Source organism: Stomoxys calcitrans, chromosome 5 (assembly GCF_963082655.1).
Source record: "Stomoxys calcitrans chromosome 5, idStoCalc2.1, whole genome shotgun sequence".
NCBI lineage: Eukaryota > Metazoa > Arthropoda > Insecta > Diptera > Muscidae > Stomoxys > Stomoxys calcitrans.
The window spans coordinates 149,144,461-149,158,519 of NC_081556.1; the positions used below are offsets into that span (position 1 = coordinate 149,144,461).

A 14,059-nucleotide genomic window follows, 5' to 3' on the forward strand; every position below is an offset into this window, starting at 1 on the left:
AAGGAATGGCTTAACAGTATTTGGCCTTAAACAGAGTTATGTTAATCTTCTATTTTCCCACAAATACCAAAAAATTTGCCATTACATGAATGTGACCCCGGTTTGGTAGGCCTTCACATTTTGCATTGCATGAGACCAATTTTGCATTATTATGGGATTTTTGTTAGCTTCACTCATTACGGCGATTATTATGCGCATTATGACGTTTCATCATAAAGCCAATTGTTCTAGTTGTTATTGTCATTGCTTGTGTGTGCGTGTGTGTGTGTGTATGTGTGATGTCTGTGTTTGCATTGTGGGGTTTATTTTAGTATTATTGACTACTTGGCTGGCTGTGTTTAGAATGAATATTCGTTATGGGGTTTCGTTATGACATGGTGGTGTTGGTCATGATGGTTTTGCTCTATTTTGTATTGTATAGAAAAAAATATGAGTTAATAAACTCCAATTTAATTGCCTTCGGCTAACACTACAAAAATTCTTTGTTGCTCATAAATGTAATGTTAAAAACCCAAAACAATGACCAAAGCATTATCAACGCTGCTATAGTGGTCATTGTTATAAAATGTTATATTTTTGTTTGTCAAGGGCGTAAACAATTTTCCATGGTTTTGTCGGGCATATTGTATTTTGGTGCCTTCTTATTTTGAAACTCGTTATTGAAGTAAAGTTCTGCATTTTTATGTTAGGTCATGTCTAAATTATAACTTTCAGAATGTTTTTTTGTTAAAAAATTATAAGTCTAACAGTTGTGGTATTAGTCATTGTTTTGGAAGTTTTAAGGCTATATAATGAACATAAAGCAAAAAAAAAATATATTTTAATGACTCTCAAGACACATTTTGGCACATTTTTATTTAATTATTTTTTTACCGAATTTTATACCCACCACCGTTGGATAGGGGATATATTCATTTAGTCATTCCGTTTGCAACACATCGAAATATGAATTTGCGACCCCACAAAAAATATATATATTTCGGATCGTCGTAAAATTCTAAAAAGATTTAACGATGTCCGTGTGACTGTCCGCCCGTCTGTTGTAATCACTCTACAGCCTTCAAAAATTGAGATATTGAACTGAAATTTGGCACAGATACGTCTTTTTTAAGGAATGCTGGTTAAGTTTTTGAACGGGACAAATCGGATCATATGTAGATATAGATGCTATATATACCGATCTGCCGATAAACGGTCTAGTGCCCATAAATGCTTTATTTTTCATCCAATTTCGCTGAAATTTGAAGCACTGAGTAGTTTTAGGCCTCCCGACTTCTGACCCAAATATGATCCATATATATATATATAGTAGGTCTATATGACTACTATATATACATATATATATAGTAGTCATATAGACCGATCTCCTGATTAAGGTATAAAGCCCATAACAGTTTTTTTTTTAAACCGATTTCGCTGAAATTTGAAACAGTGAGTAGTTTTAGGCCTCCCGACATCTGACCCAAATATGGTTCAGATTGGACTATATTTCGATATAGCTGTCATATAGACCGATCTGCCGATTAAGGGTCTGAAGCCCATAAAAGCTATATTTTTTAACCGATTTCGATGAAATTTGAAACAGAGGGTTATCTTAAGCCTCCTAAGGTCTGACCTAAATATGGATCAAATCGGACTATATTTAGGTATAGCTGTCATATAGACCGATCTCCCGATTAAGGGTCTGAAGCCCATAAAAGCTTTATTTTTTAACCGATTTCGCTGAAATTTTAAACAGTAAGTAGTTTTACGCCTCCTAACATATGTCACGATAAAGGGTCTGAAGCCCATAACAGCTCTATATTTTAACCGATTTCGCTGAAATTTGACACCGTAAGTAGTTTTACGCCTCTTAACATAGGACCCAAATATTGTTTGGATCGGACTATATTTAGGTATAGCTGTCATATAGACCGATCTCCCGATTAAGCTTTATTTTTTATCCGATTTCGCTGAAATTTGAAAAAGTAAGTGGTTTTGGGCCACCCGCCATCTGACCCAAATATGGTAAAGATCGGACTGTATTTAGATATAGCTGTCATATAGACCGAAGTGCCGATTAAGGGTCTGAAGCTCATAAAAGCTTTATTTATTACCCGATTTTGTTGAAATTTCAAATACAAAATTCAACAGCGACTTATATTTATAAGACCACTCAATGTCCGTGCCGAATTTGGGTGCATAAGTTATATTGGGTTGCCCAAAAAGTAATTGCGGATTTTTCATATAGTCGGCGTTGACAAATTTTTTCACAGCTTGTGACTCTGTAATTGCATTCTTTCTTCTGTCAGTTATCAGCTGTTACTTTTAGCTTGCTTTAGAAAAAAAGTGTAAAAAAAGTATATTTGATTAAAGTTCATTCTAAGTTTTATAAAAAATGCATTTACTTTCTTTTAAAAAATCCGCAATTACTTTTTGGGCAACCCAATATAAATGTCACCGGATTGTGACGAAAGGGGGTTTACATATATACCCGAGGTGGTGAGTATCCAAATTTCGACCCGGCCGAACTTAATGCCTTTTTACTTGTTTTGTTTAATTTTTTTGTTTGAAAGAAAAAATAATATGAAATATCTCTCACTGACATAATTCTCATGGTCATAAGATTGGCTAGCTTCATCATACTCCACTTTATAAATTTCCTAAAATATCAGCCCACCTTTCTATTTGAAAATAAATGTTGGTAAAAGCCCATGGTATACCCGAAATAAAATTTTATTATTTTATTTCTGTGGTTTCCAATTAGTATTTCCATGAGTTGTTTTTACAGCAACATTTCCACAAAACCAATCCAAAGTACAGTTAATGCCTTTATAAAAGCTAATTATATGCAGCTGTCACATTGTATGAAATTTTTATTAGCTTTTAAAACTTTTAGTTTGTCTCTTACCGGGGTCTTATTAAAAATAGTTCACAAAAGTCACAGGGCAATAAAGTATTGATGAACCTTTTCACCGCCCTCCCTTTCCATAGCAGAACTCATTTGAACCACTGCCCATATTTACATATGAATAACTTAAAATCCCATTTAAAAATATAATCTAATAAAATAAAACAAATCCAATTAAAAATTGAATGCAGCATCAGCCTACCAAATAAAATACCCAAAAAAACAAAAAACGATAAAACACAACAAACCAGTTGACTCAAGGTTAATCAATTATAATGGCCCATCGAAAACAAAAAAATGTAGTTTGATGCATTGCAGTGTTAGGGTACTCCACCAAAAAGAAACCCCCAACGGAATGTCATCCGCGAGTATGGGATGAACTATTCAAGGTAAAATCAACTCATTTCAAACTAGTTTACGTTTTTGTCAATTATTGCGTTCGAAGAAAGCCAACAACAACCAAGAAATGCAAATTGATTGTCACTTTAGATGTCAATTATGTTACCACTTCAATTCGTAGAATGCCTCCGTTTAAAATCAAAATTGTAACTGAATAATAGATAGGCAACACTGGTAGTCACCATGCGAGTAATTAAAGTTTTTTCAACTATCATGTAGTTGTAGTTTTTTTCTATTAATTCACTTCAATCAAAACTTTTTGTTAGAGGTAAAAAAAAACAATAATAATAAAAAACTTAAGCAGTATAGTTTTTGTGAAAACTTTACGCTTGATGGAACTCGAAAAACAACAACAGGCATTGTAAGAAAACAATGTTCAAGCTTAAATAAATAGCAAAGTACATACTGAAGTAAATTGTTGGGTTATTGTTGATTGAGACTTCAGGGGAGTTGTTTATAGGGATCTAATATTTATAAGAAATCTTATATTTAGAAAATTAATAAGAACGCATCTTTAAATTAAAAAAAAAAACACTAATATTAATTCCTTTTTTTAATTTTTTTGTAAATTTTTTTATTAAATTTATTTTTAATTTTTTTTTTTTAATTTATTTTTTAAGATTTTTTAAATAATTTTTTTTTAATTTTTTTTACAATTTTTAATTATTGTTTTTGTCAAAAATTGTTAACTTATTTTTTTTTATGAATTCATTAAAACTTTTTATTTAAATATTTCAGTGATTTTTTAAGGCTGTGTTGTACAAAATTTCTTTTTTCTTTTTTAAATATTTTTTATTTTCAAGATTTTTAAAATTTTTTTTTAATTTTTAAAATTTTTTTTTAAATAATTTTCTTTTAAAGATTTCTTTTTTTAAATAATTTTTTTAAAGATTTTTTTTTTTAATTTTTAATTATTGTTTCTTACAAAAATTGTTAACTTATTTTTTCAATATTTTAAAGATTTTTTTCTTAATTAAATTTTTTTTTAAATAATTTTTTTTTAAGATATTTTTTTTAAAGATTTTTTTTTTTAATTTTTAATTATTGTTTCTTACAAAAATTTTTAACTTATTTTTTATTATTTTTAAGATTTTTTTTTAATTAAAAATTTTTTTTTAAATAATTTTTTTTATTTTAAATTTTTTTTTTTAAATAATTTTTTTTAAAGATTTTTTTTTAATTTTTAATTATTGTTTCCTACAAAAATTTTTAACACTTTTTTTTAATATTTTTAAGATTTTTTTTTTAATTTTTAAAATTTTTTTTTAAATAATTTTTTTTAAATATTTTTTTTTTTAATTTTTAAGTATTGTTTCTTACAAAAATTCTTAACTTATTTTTTTTAATATTTCAAATATTTTTTTACGCCGTGGTGTCCAAAGATTTTTTTTTCTTTTTTAAATATTTTTTGTTTTTCAAGATTTTTTGCAATTAATTTAAAAAAAAAAATTTTAAAATTTATTTTTTAGAATTTGTTTTTAACTTATTTTTTTTAAGTTTTTTATTACAAAAAATGTTAACTAATTTAAAAAAAAGTTCTTTAATTGAATTTTTTTATTTAAAAATTTCAATTATTTTTTTGGCTATGCTTTGCAAAGAAAATTGGTTTTTTCTTTTCTAAATATTTGTTGTTATACCCACCACCGAAGGATGGGGATTTATTCATTTGTCATTCCGTTCGCAACACATCGAAATATTCATTTCCATTTCCATACTCTATAGGGTATATATATATATTCTTGTTCAGCGTAAAAATCTAAAACGATCTAGACATGTCCGTCCGTCTGTCTGTTGAAATCACGCTACAGTCTTTAAAAATAGAGATATTGAGCTGAAATTGTGCAAAGGTTGTTTTTTTGTCCATAAGCAGGTTAAGTTCGAAGATGGGCTATATCGGACCATATCTCGATATAGCCCCCATATAGACCGATCGGACGATTTAGGGTCTTAGGCCCATAAAAGACACATTTATTAACAGATTTTGCTGAAATTTGGGACAGTGAGTTGTCTTAAGCCTTTCGACATTTTTCTTCAATTTGACCCTGATCGGTCCAGATTTGGATAAAGCTGCCATATAGACCGATCGGCCGATTTAGGGTCTTAGGCCCATAAAAGCCATATTTGTTATCCGATTTTGTTGAGATTTGGATATAGCTGCCATATAGACCGAACTCTCGATTTAAGGTTTTGGGCCCATGAAAGGCGCATTTATTGCCCGATGTCGCCGAAATTTGGGACAGTGCGTTAAGTTATGCCCCTTGGCATAATTCTGCAATATGGTATAGATCGGTCCAGATTTGGATATAGCTGCCATATAGACCGATCTCTCGATTTAAAGTCTTGGCCCATAAAAGGCGCATTTATAATCCGATTTCACTAAAAATTTGACACAGTGACTTATATTAGGCTTTTCGACATCTGTGTCGTATATGGTTCAGATCGGTTTATTCTTAGATATAGCTACTAAAAAGACCAATATTTTGTTATACACAATTGAACAATGGCTTGTACTTATTGGTATTTGGTCCAAATCGGAACATATTTCGATATAACTGCTATGGGACATAAGGTATGCAATTTTCATCGGATTTTGATGGAAGGTGGTTTACATTTATACCCGAGGTGGTGTGTATCCAAAGTTCAGCCCGGCCGAACTTAACGCCTTTTTACTTGCTTTTACTTGTATTTGATTATTTTAGTCTAACATTAAAATTTTAAATTTTGGAAAAAAAAATTTACTTTAGAGATCATTAAAAACAAATTAAAAAATTTTTTTTAGTTTTTAAACACAAATTTTTAATTTGTTTTTTTAACTAAAATTTTTTAAGCACAATTGGGATGGTGTTTGATGGGGAGGGGGGCTCTTATTTGATGTCCCAAATGGTCTTGATTGGTCGGAATATCCATTTGGCGGGCTATGGGGCTGAGGGGGTCGCCTTGGCTCCCCTCTCTAAATGTGGATACCAAATTGTTATACCCTACACCACTACTGTGGTAGAGGTACAGATACAGCATTTGTTTGTAACACCCAGAAGGATGAGAGATATACCCATTGACAAAGATACCGATCGAGTCAGAATCACCTTCTCATTCGGTTTAGCTTTGTCAGTCTATCTGTCCGTCTGTCTGTTCGTCTGTCCATGTTAATTTTTGTACAAACTACTGGTCGCAGTTTTCATTCGATCGTCTTCAAATTTGGTACAGGTATATTTTTCGGCCTAGAGACGAAGCCTATTGAAATTGAAAAAAATCGTAGCTCAGAGGTTAGCATGTCCGCCTATGACGCTGAACGCCTGGGTTCGAATCCTGTAGAGAGCATCAGAGAAGAAGTTTTCAGCGGTGGTTTTCTCCTAATGCCGACAACATTTGTGAGGTACTACTATGCCATGTAAGAGTTCTCTCCAAAGAGGTGTAGCACTGCGGCACGCCGTTCGGACTCGGCTATAAAAAGGAGACCCCTTATCATTGAGCTTAAACTTTAATCGAACTGCACTCATTGATATGTGAGAAGTTTGCCCCTATTCCTAAGTGGAATGTTAATGGACAAAATTTGCATTTGCATCTATATTTATTATACACATGGTTCTTTTTTTATTTCTTTATATAGTTTTTTTATTTCCTCTAATTTTGTTATCAAAAATTTGATTTCTTTTTTTCAACGTGAAATTTTTTTTGTTCTTAAATTTTAAATTTTGCTTTGACATCTACATACATTAAACCTTTGACAAATATGCAGGCCTTTGTCTACATTGCCATCTCTTACAATATATATGGTTGAACACAACTTTACCTACCTTTATTGACAGTGATTGTAATTATGACAGTAATTGTTGTCGTTGAGCAGTACTCGTTTTTCAAAACATAGATAGATGGATGGCTTGATGCTTGACGCAATTATGGCTGATGATGGCTTTTCTGGTTTCATAAAAAGAAACACAAAACAATGTAATCAACATAAACTTTTTTATATCCACTCTCACTTTAGTTTCCGCTTGTTATTTTTAAACACGCCAGGTGCTAGCAAACACTAATCCAATTTTGTTTTTTGAAAATTCACATGAGATTTACCATTTCCATTTTCTTTTAGTTTTTGTTTAATTTTTTATAAAGCCTGGTATACAAGTCCAGTTGTTAACACAAAAATACTACATGTAAGAAACAATTGCTACTTCATAATTCTCTGTATTATTCACATTTCTTCTTTGGATTTTCTTTTCCATAAAACAATGCGTATAATGCAATTATATTTTGCCAACTTCTGCCTTTTGACTTTAATTTGTTTTTTTTCGTATGCACAGACTTTGCAGACAGGCTGCTCTACTTTCCAGGAAATATATTATTCCGTTTATTTCATCACACACTTGCATTAAGCAAATTAAAAAACAAAAACACCTACTCTCATTTTCATATCCTTATTTTTATGTACGAAAGATAGAGCGAGAGAAGAGAGTTTTTTTCTGTTTTAATTCCTTTGGCTGAATCCACAATGAATTGTAATGGTCTTTGTCTTTAGGAGCATCCACGTATTACTTTACCGCCACAGAATTAATGTTAAACTAAACCGCTGGCTTACCTGAAGTCTTAACTTATACTTTAAAATTCCGTTTTGAGTGAGTGGGGAGCAAGTGTTTTTTTTCTATTCAGCTTTAAGTTTTGTTGGCAACACCAGGCTCTGACTCTGTGTGTGTTTGTGCAAACAGATCTCATAGACCATAAAGCCAGGTAAACAAATAATTTTAAGTTTAGCTTTAACGACGCAAGCACACACACACACACACACAAATTTAATGAAACACATAATAGAGTGCATTTGAAATCCCCCACAAAATAGGCATACTTTTCGTATTGGTCTGTGCGAATGCCTGTTTATGTGTGTGTGTTTAACTCTAACTCTTTTTCCGTTTTCCGTTACTCTCCCCATCAATCAGCCGATATCGTTTAACTCTAGTTGTCATATGGATCTTGCGATCATCTCTTTTCCTCTCTTCCGTTCGGCAACACTGTCATTTCATAGTTGACGTATGTATGGCTATTAAAATCGTGATCTACAAGTTATAACTGTTTGTCTTTGGCAACTCTATTGGGAAAACTACTTTATCTCTGCCATCTGATTTGTGTGTTATATAGAGCTTACAAATTGCTGTAATTTCACACTTATGAATTGTAATTTAGTTATGAAATGGTTTCAACTAAAAGCATATTCTTTTTTTGTGAACAATTTCCTAAACACAATAAGACGTGACATAAATCTTGGCCACATTTGTGTATGGGTAAGCAGAATGGCATACATAGCAAATGGACCATTTAAAGGCATGAAGCAGGCACAAATTGGGAACTACAAAAACAAGCCTACAAAAAATCTAATGACATAAGTTTATCATTTCATAATCTAAACGAATCACTGCAACGGGGTAGCTGACACGAGGTGTTACCAAGTTCACACTGATATGTCTGTTAAACCAGAAATGACAGCTACCGGATATTTGTTTTATTGATAGCTCATTATATTGTTTACCAGTCACCAAAGGTATTTGTTTCTGCGTTCATGAAAAAGAAAGAAATTCGTTCAAGCTTAATAGTGTGATTGCTTTATATTTGGCTGGAAAATCATAACCGGCTATTGTTGGCGAAATCAAACACTTCAAAGTGAACAAAATGTTTGTGGATCGGTACGTAAATCGTTCAATGATAGTGGTAGCGTTGCCAAACACCATGGTGTTGGTCCAAAAAAACACTGAAATGGTTCGTTGAGTGAAGGCTGGTATTCAACGAAGTTCACGCAGTGGTGGCGATCAAATGGATAAAGATCTGAAAATATCCCGTAAATGATGTAACCAGATTTAACAAGTAAAAGCGAGTTAAGTTCGGCCGGACCGAGATTTATTTTCCCTCCACCATGGATACCATTTAACACGTTCTTTGAATGACTTTTCCATATATATAGGAAATAAGGAAATTGGTATTAAGAGTGTTATGTCCAGATAAAGGTCATCTTTGAACTATAGACTGTAGTGATTTTCCCGGGCAGATAGATGGGCGGACGCGGCAAGATCATCTATGAATATTACGACGATATAATATGTATACTTTGTGGGATTTACAAGTAAAAGCGTACTAAGTTCGGCTGAGCCGAATCTTATTTACCCTCCACCATGGATCGCATTTGTCAAGTTCTTTGAATGACTTTTTCAAATAGAAAAACACCACCTGCAAAATTTCAGATCGTGGATTAATGTCTATACACTAAAACCATCACATTTTTCTCTTTGTCTTTCATCGAATATTTTTTGTCCAACAGAATTGAACGATAAATCATCAAAAATCGCTAATTTATACAGCCGCCGCTCTGAATCGACTCAGTCGAGGAGCCGCCACCGACAAAAAACCTCTGTTTCCTTCTCTGTATCAATGTTTCGATGTGCTACAAACATAATGACGAAATTTGTATACCCCCTTCCTATGGTGGAGAGTATAAAAACGACCCCAAGGTAGAGCTGGCAAAATATCCATGGCACTATCGATATTTTATTTTTATTCTCACCACCATAGAATAAGGGCTATATTCATTTAGTCATTCCGTATGCAACACATCGAAATATCCATTTCCGACCCGAGGGCCAGTTGTTATCACGCTACAGTCTTTAAAAATTGAGATATTGAGTTGAAATTTTGCACAGATGCGTATTTTTTCTATACTCATGTTAAGTTTTTGAATGGACCAAATCGGGCTATATTTGGATATAGCTGTCATATATAGACCAAACAGGCGATTTAGGTTCTTAAGTTCGTAAAAGCCTCATCCGATTTCGCTGATTTTTTAAACGGGAAGTTTTATTAGGAGCCCCGATATTCAAACAGAATATGGCCTATATCGGACCATATTTACATATAGCTGCCAGACCAATATGCCGGTTAAGGGCCTTAAGCCCGTAGCAGACGCTTTTATTATCCAATTTTGATGAAAACGAAATGTATTGTTTTAGGCATTTTGTCAAGAATGCACAATATTTATATGTAGCTGCCATATAGACTGATCTGCCGAGTTAGCGTCTTAAGCCCATAAAAGCAGCATTTATTATCCGATTTGGTCGATTAATGTTCTTAAGCCCACAAAAGCTACGTTTATAACCCGATTTCGCTGTCCGATTCAAGTTTTAGCTCTATGATAAGGGGCCTCTTTTTTATAGCTGAGTATGGACGGCGTGCCGCAGTGCGACACCTCTTTGGTGTGAAGTTTTTACATGGCACAGTACCTCACAAATAATGCCAGCATCAGGAGGGAAAAGGGATTCGAACCCAGGCGTTCAGCGTCATAGGCGGACTTGCTTATCTCGGCGCTACGCTGACCTATAGAGGGCGCAATTTTCATCCGTTTTGGCTAAAACTTTGTTGCGACTATCGATAGTTTGCCAGCTCTAGCCCAAGGTAAAGCCTTACAAGTTCAAAAGGTCACAATCATATACCAAAGAAAATAATTTTAGACTTGAAGGAGCAAAGGAATTGCTGAGCTCGCACAAACGTGGTGAATTTCCGAACATTGTGTTCTCTGGCGAGAAAAATTTCCTATTTGATCAATTCGTAAAATTCCGTAAATGATCGTATCAACATAATCGAGCTCAAGCACAAGAATTTGAGCCTACAAATGGCCACCCGAAGTTATTTTCCATCGCAAGCAATGGAAACCGTGGCCGCCTATCTCCGCTCTCTTATAGTTTTCATCAAGCCTGGTGTCAAAGTAAATGCGTCTTATAGACGTTGGCACTCAAACACTTCGGTGTAAATCAGAAATGGCAATAAAATCATGTTCCGTACTTCCCGCATTTCGTCCACACAGATGGCAATCGGATGGAATTTTCTTTTTGGGCCATTTTAGAGAGCAGCATAACTATAAAATACGACAGTGTGGATAGGCTGAACGAAGCCATTTTGTGGGAATGGGCCAAAATACCGACAGCCGTGCAACTTGTAACTTATTTTTGAACGACTTCGGGACAAATTTGAATCATCAAAAATATGTTCACAAAAAATTGTAGTCGTTTGAATTGGCAACACTTCGTGTCAGCGTGTACAACATTTTTGAAGTTGCTCACTTTACCGTTATAAAGGAAAATTGTCACTCAGGCCAATGACAATCCCTATCTCTTTAGTTTTTTGCTACATAGATATGTTCACCAAAAATTTTAGTCGTTTGAATTGGCAACACTCAGCGAGTACAACAATTTTGAAGTTGCTCACTTTACCGTTATAAAGGAAGATTGTCACTCAGGCCAATGACAATCCCTATCTCTTTAGTTTTTTTGCTACATAGACAAACACGTGGCAACAACTCTTTTCTATAAATCAAACGCCCTTATGTTGACTTTAGAACAGATCATGTATGGGAAGTGTGACACATTGTTAACTCATTTCTTCAAACAATTCAATCAGTCGATATTTCCGCAGAATTCAAGCAATGTATAAGATTTACCTTAGGAGGCCACCGTGGCGCAGAGGTTAGCATGTCCGCCTATGACGCTGAACGCCTGGGTTCGGAACCAGGCGAGACCATGAGAAAAAAATTTTCATCGGTGGTTTTTCCCTCCTAATGCTAGCAACATTTGTGAGGTACTATGCCATGTAAAACTTCTCTCCACAGAGGTGTCGCACTGCGGCACGCCGTTCGGACTCGGCTATAAAAAGGAGGCCCCTTATCATTGAGCTTGAACTTGAATCGGACAGCACTCATTGATATGTGAGAAGTTTGCCCCTGTTCCTTAGTGGAATGTTCATGGGCAAAATTTGCAATTTGCATAAAATTTACCTTATTTAGCAGAAATACATCTCTTACGCTGTAGATTATTTAAGAAAGCTCAATAAAATGGTTCTCTATCTTCCCTTCCTCTCATAAGCAAATGACACATAAGACTTATTCTCTTCTATAGACATGCAAACATATGTTATGTACAACTAACAAAGTGGCCGACGGGCCATGGCTTCCTCTATTATTGCCTATTTCCGGCACAATGGTTGTCGCAATTTGATTTTTCTTGAATACACGAATAAATGCAAATGTATCCATGGTAACAGCACAGTTTAAATAAATTTGTTTTGACTCGATTTTCATTAACTATGACAGTAATTGACATTAGTCTCTGTCGCTCGTCACTCGTCTCTCCGTCAGTCGCCAGTCTTTTCGTTTAATCGCAACAATTTTTCTTTGAGTAATCTTTGGTTTATCTTAACTTGCTTGAGAAGAAGATGATAAATGATCCTTTTGTTTGACGCCTCAAAGTCCAAACAAATACTTAAGAACATAAGCATTTCAATTATGTGCAATTGTTAATTTTAAAAACTATGTTGAAGCTTATGGAGAGAACAATTCAAAATGTTTAGATTTTCATCTTCATTTCAGCTCTGTGTAGCTGCTTGGGGTTAGGCAAACAATTTGTAAGTTCCCCCAGGCCCCCAAAAAAAATAATAACAATTGGGCTAGAGGTTGCCACACAGGCCCACTCACCCATACACACTCGAACAATTATTATTAGGAAATGCTCATTACGCCTAAGCATTTCCATTGTTTTCCCTAAGCGAACCTCGCCACTCCATCATGCTAACAAATAAATCATGCTTTGGCAATATTTTCGGAGCTGCTCCAATGCTTGGTTGAATTAGCAAGCCACAATTGAAATTGCCTGTGCTAGTTGTTGATTGCTTGGTTTATTTCGGTTGACCAACAATTTTCACAATTATTTTACAAAATTGTTGTTTTTTTCAATTTTTTGTACTCCTATGTTGTACTTTATATTTTTGCAATAAGTTTTGTTCATATCAAAAACTTATAAAAATCCAATTTTCCATGCAGTCATACATTGGCTGTTGTCGGCAGTAAATTAGATGTAAGAGCCTGAAGAAATGCGAAAAAAAATAAAATCAAATATAAATGTACTAAATAAAAGAGTAAAATTTATTAACAATAGCTAGGGATTAAAAAGTACTGCAGATATGAGGTCTGTTCGGGTACTTTTCCGGTAAAAATTTTCTGGAGAGTAAGAGCCATTTCATTCTCTTTAAAAAATTTGCAAGCAAAAGTACGCGAACGCCTTCCAGTGAAAATTTGCAGAAAAACGGCTGATTTTTGTTTTGGTTGGTTTTTTATTTGCATGCTTGGAAAACAATTTTTTTAAACAAAAAAATACTGGCGATATTTTGAGGTATATTCCTAAGATAAACGTCAATTTATTGACCCGACAGTGAAAAGGCTAGAAGGGGAGCCATTTGTATATTCATGATCTCCGTGCCGCTGGACAGTCATCACAAATTACCGTGCAATCCCATGGCAGCTGGTTGTAAGTACCGCATTGGCCCGATGGAAACTTTCATTGGCCCGATGGAATCTTTCAGTGTACAACACACTGCTACATCAACAACAACAAACGTGCGCGAAGCTACGAATGTCATCTGTGGTGCCAAGTCGAGCAAAGCGCTGATTCCAGGAAGAATCTCTACCCTGATGCTGAAGAATCTCGATCTGACTGGAATCGATTACCTTACAACTGTCCTCATCCTCATATCTGAACACTATTATAGTACCCGATGTTTGGAAGATGGGCAGTCTGATCCCGCTACTGAAACCTGAAAAGGACACGATCAAGGGGGAGTCGTACAGACGGATTCCCTTTCTCTCATCAGTAGCCAAGACGCATGAGGGACTACTCCTCCTGCTCCTTTCGTTGCATACATTTCTAAGGCTGCATGGGATTTCAACTGCTTTCAATCCCATGGCAGCCGGTT

The 14,059-nt window shown here is 34.3% G+C and overlaps 2 protein-coding genes across 7 annotated transcripts in view; one reads left to right on the plus strand and one right to left on the minus strand.

Moving 5' to 3' along the window:
• LOC106084631 (probable cytochrome P450 49a1) overlaps positions 1-8,117 on the minus strand; it is a 35,974-nt gene extending 27,857 nt beyond the window's left edge. The window contains exons 1-2 of one of the 4 annotated variants that reach the window (XM_059368794.1): positions 7,863-8,117; positions 7,084-7,204 (exon numbers count right to left, since the gene is read on the minus strand). The gene's annotated coding sequence lies outside the window, so the exon portion shown is untranslated. Of the gene's footprint in view, positions 1-7,083; positions 7,842-7,862 lie in introns of those variants that run through there. The other 3 variants (XM_059368793.1, XM_059368792.1, XM_059368791.1) reach the window with 3 other exon arrangements.
• The window catches only part of LOC106084632 (G protein alpha o subunit), a 162,934-nt gene that overhangs the window by 135,296 nt on the left and 13,579 nt on the right, over positions 1-14,059 (plus strand). The window lies entirely within an intron of this gene.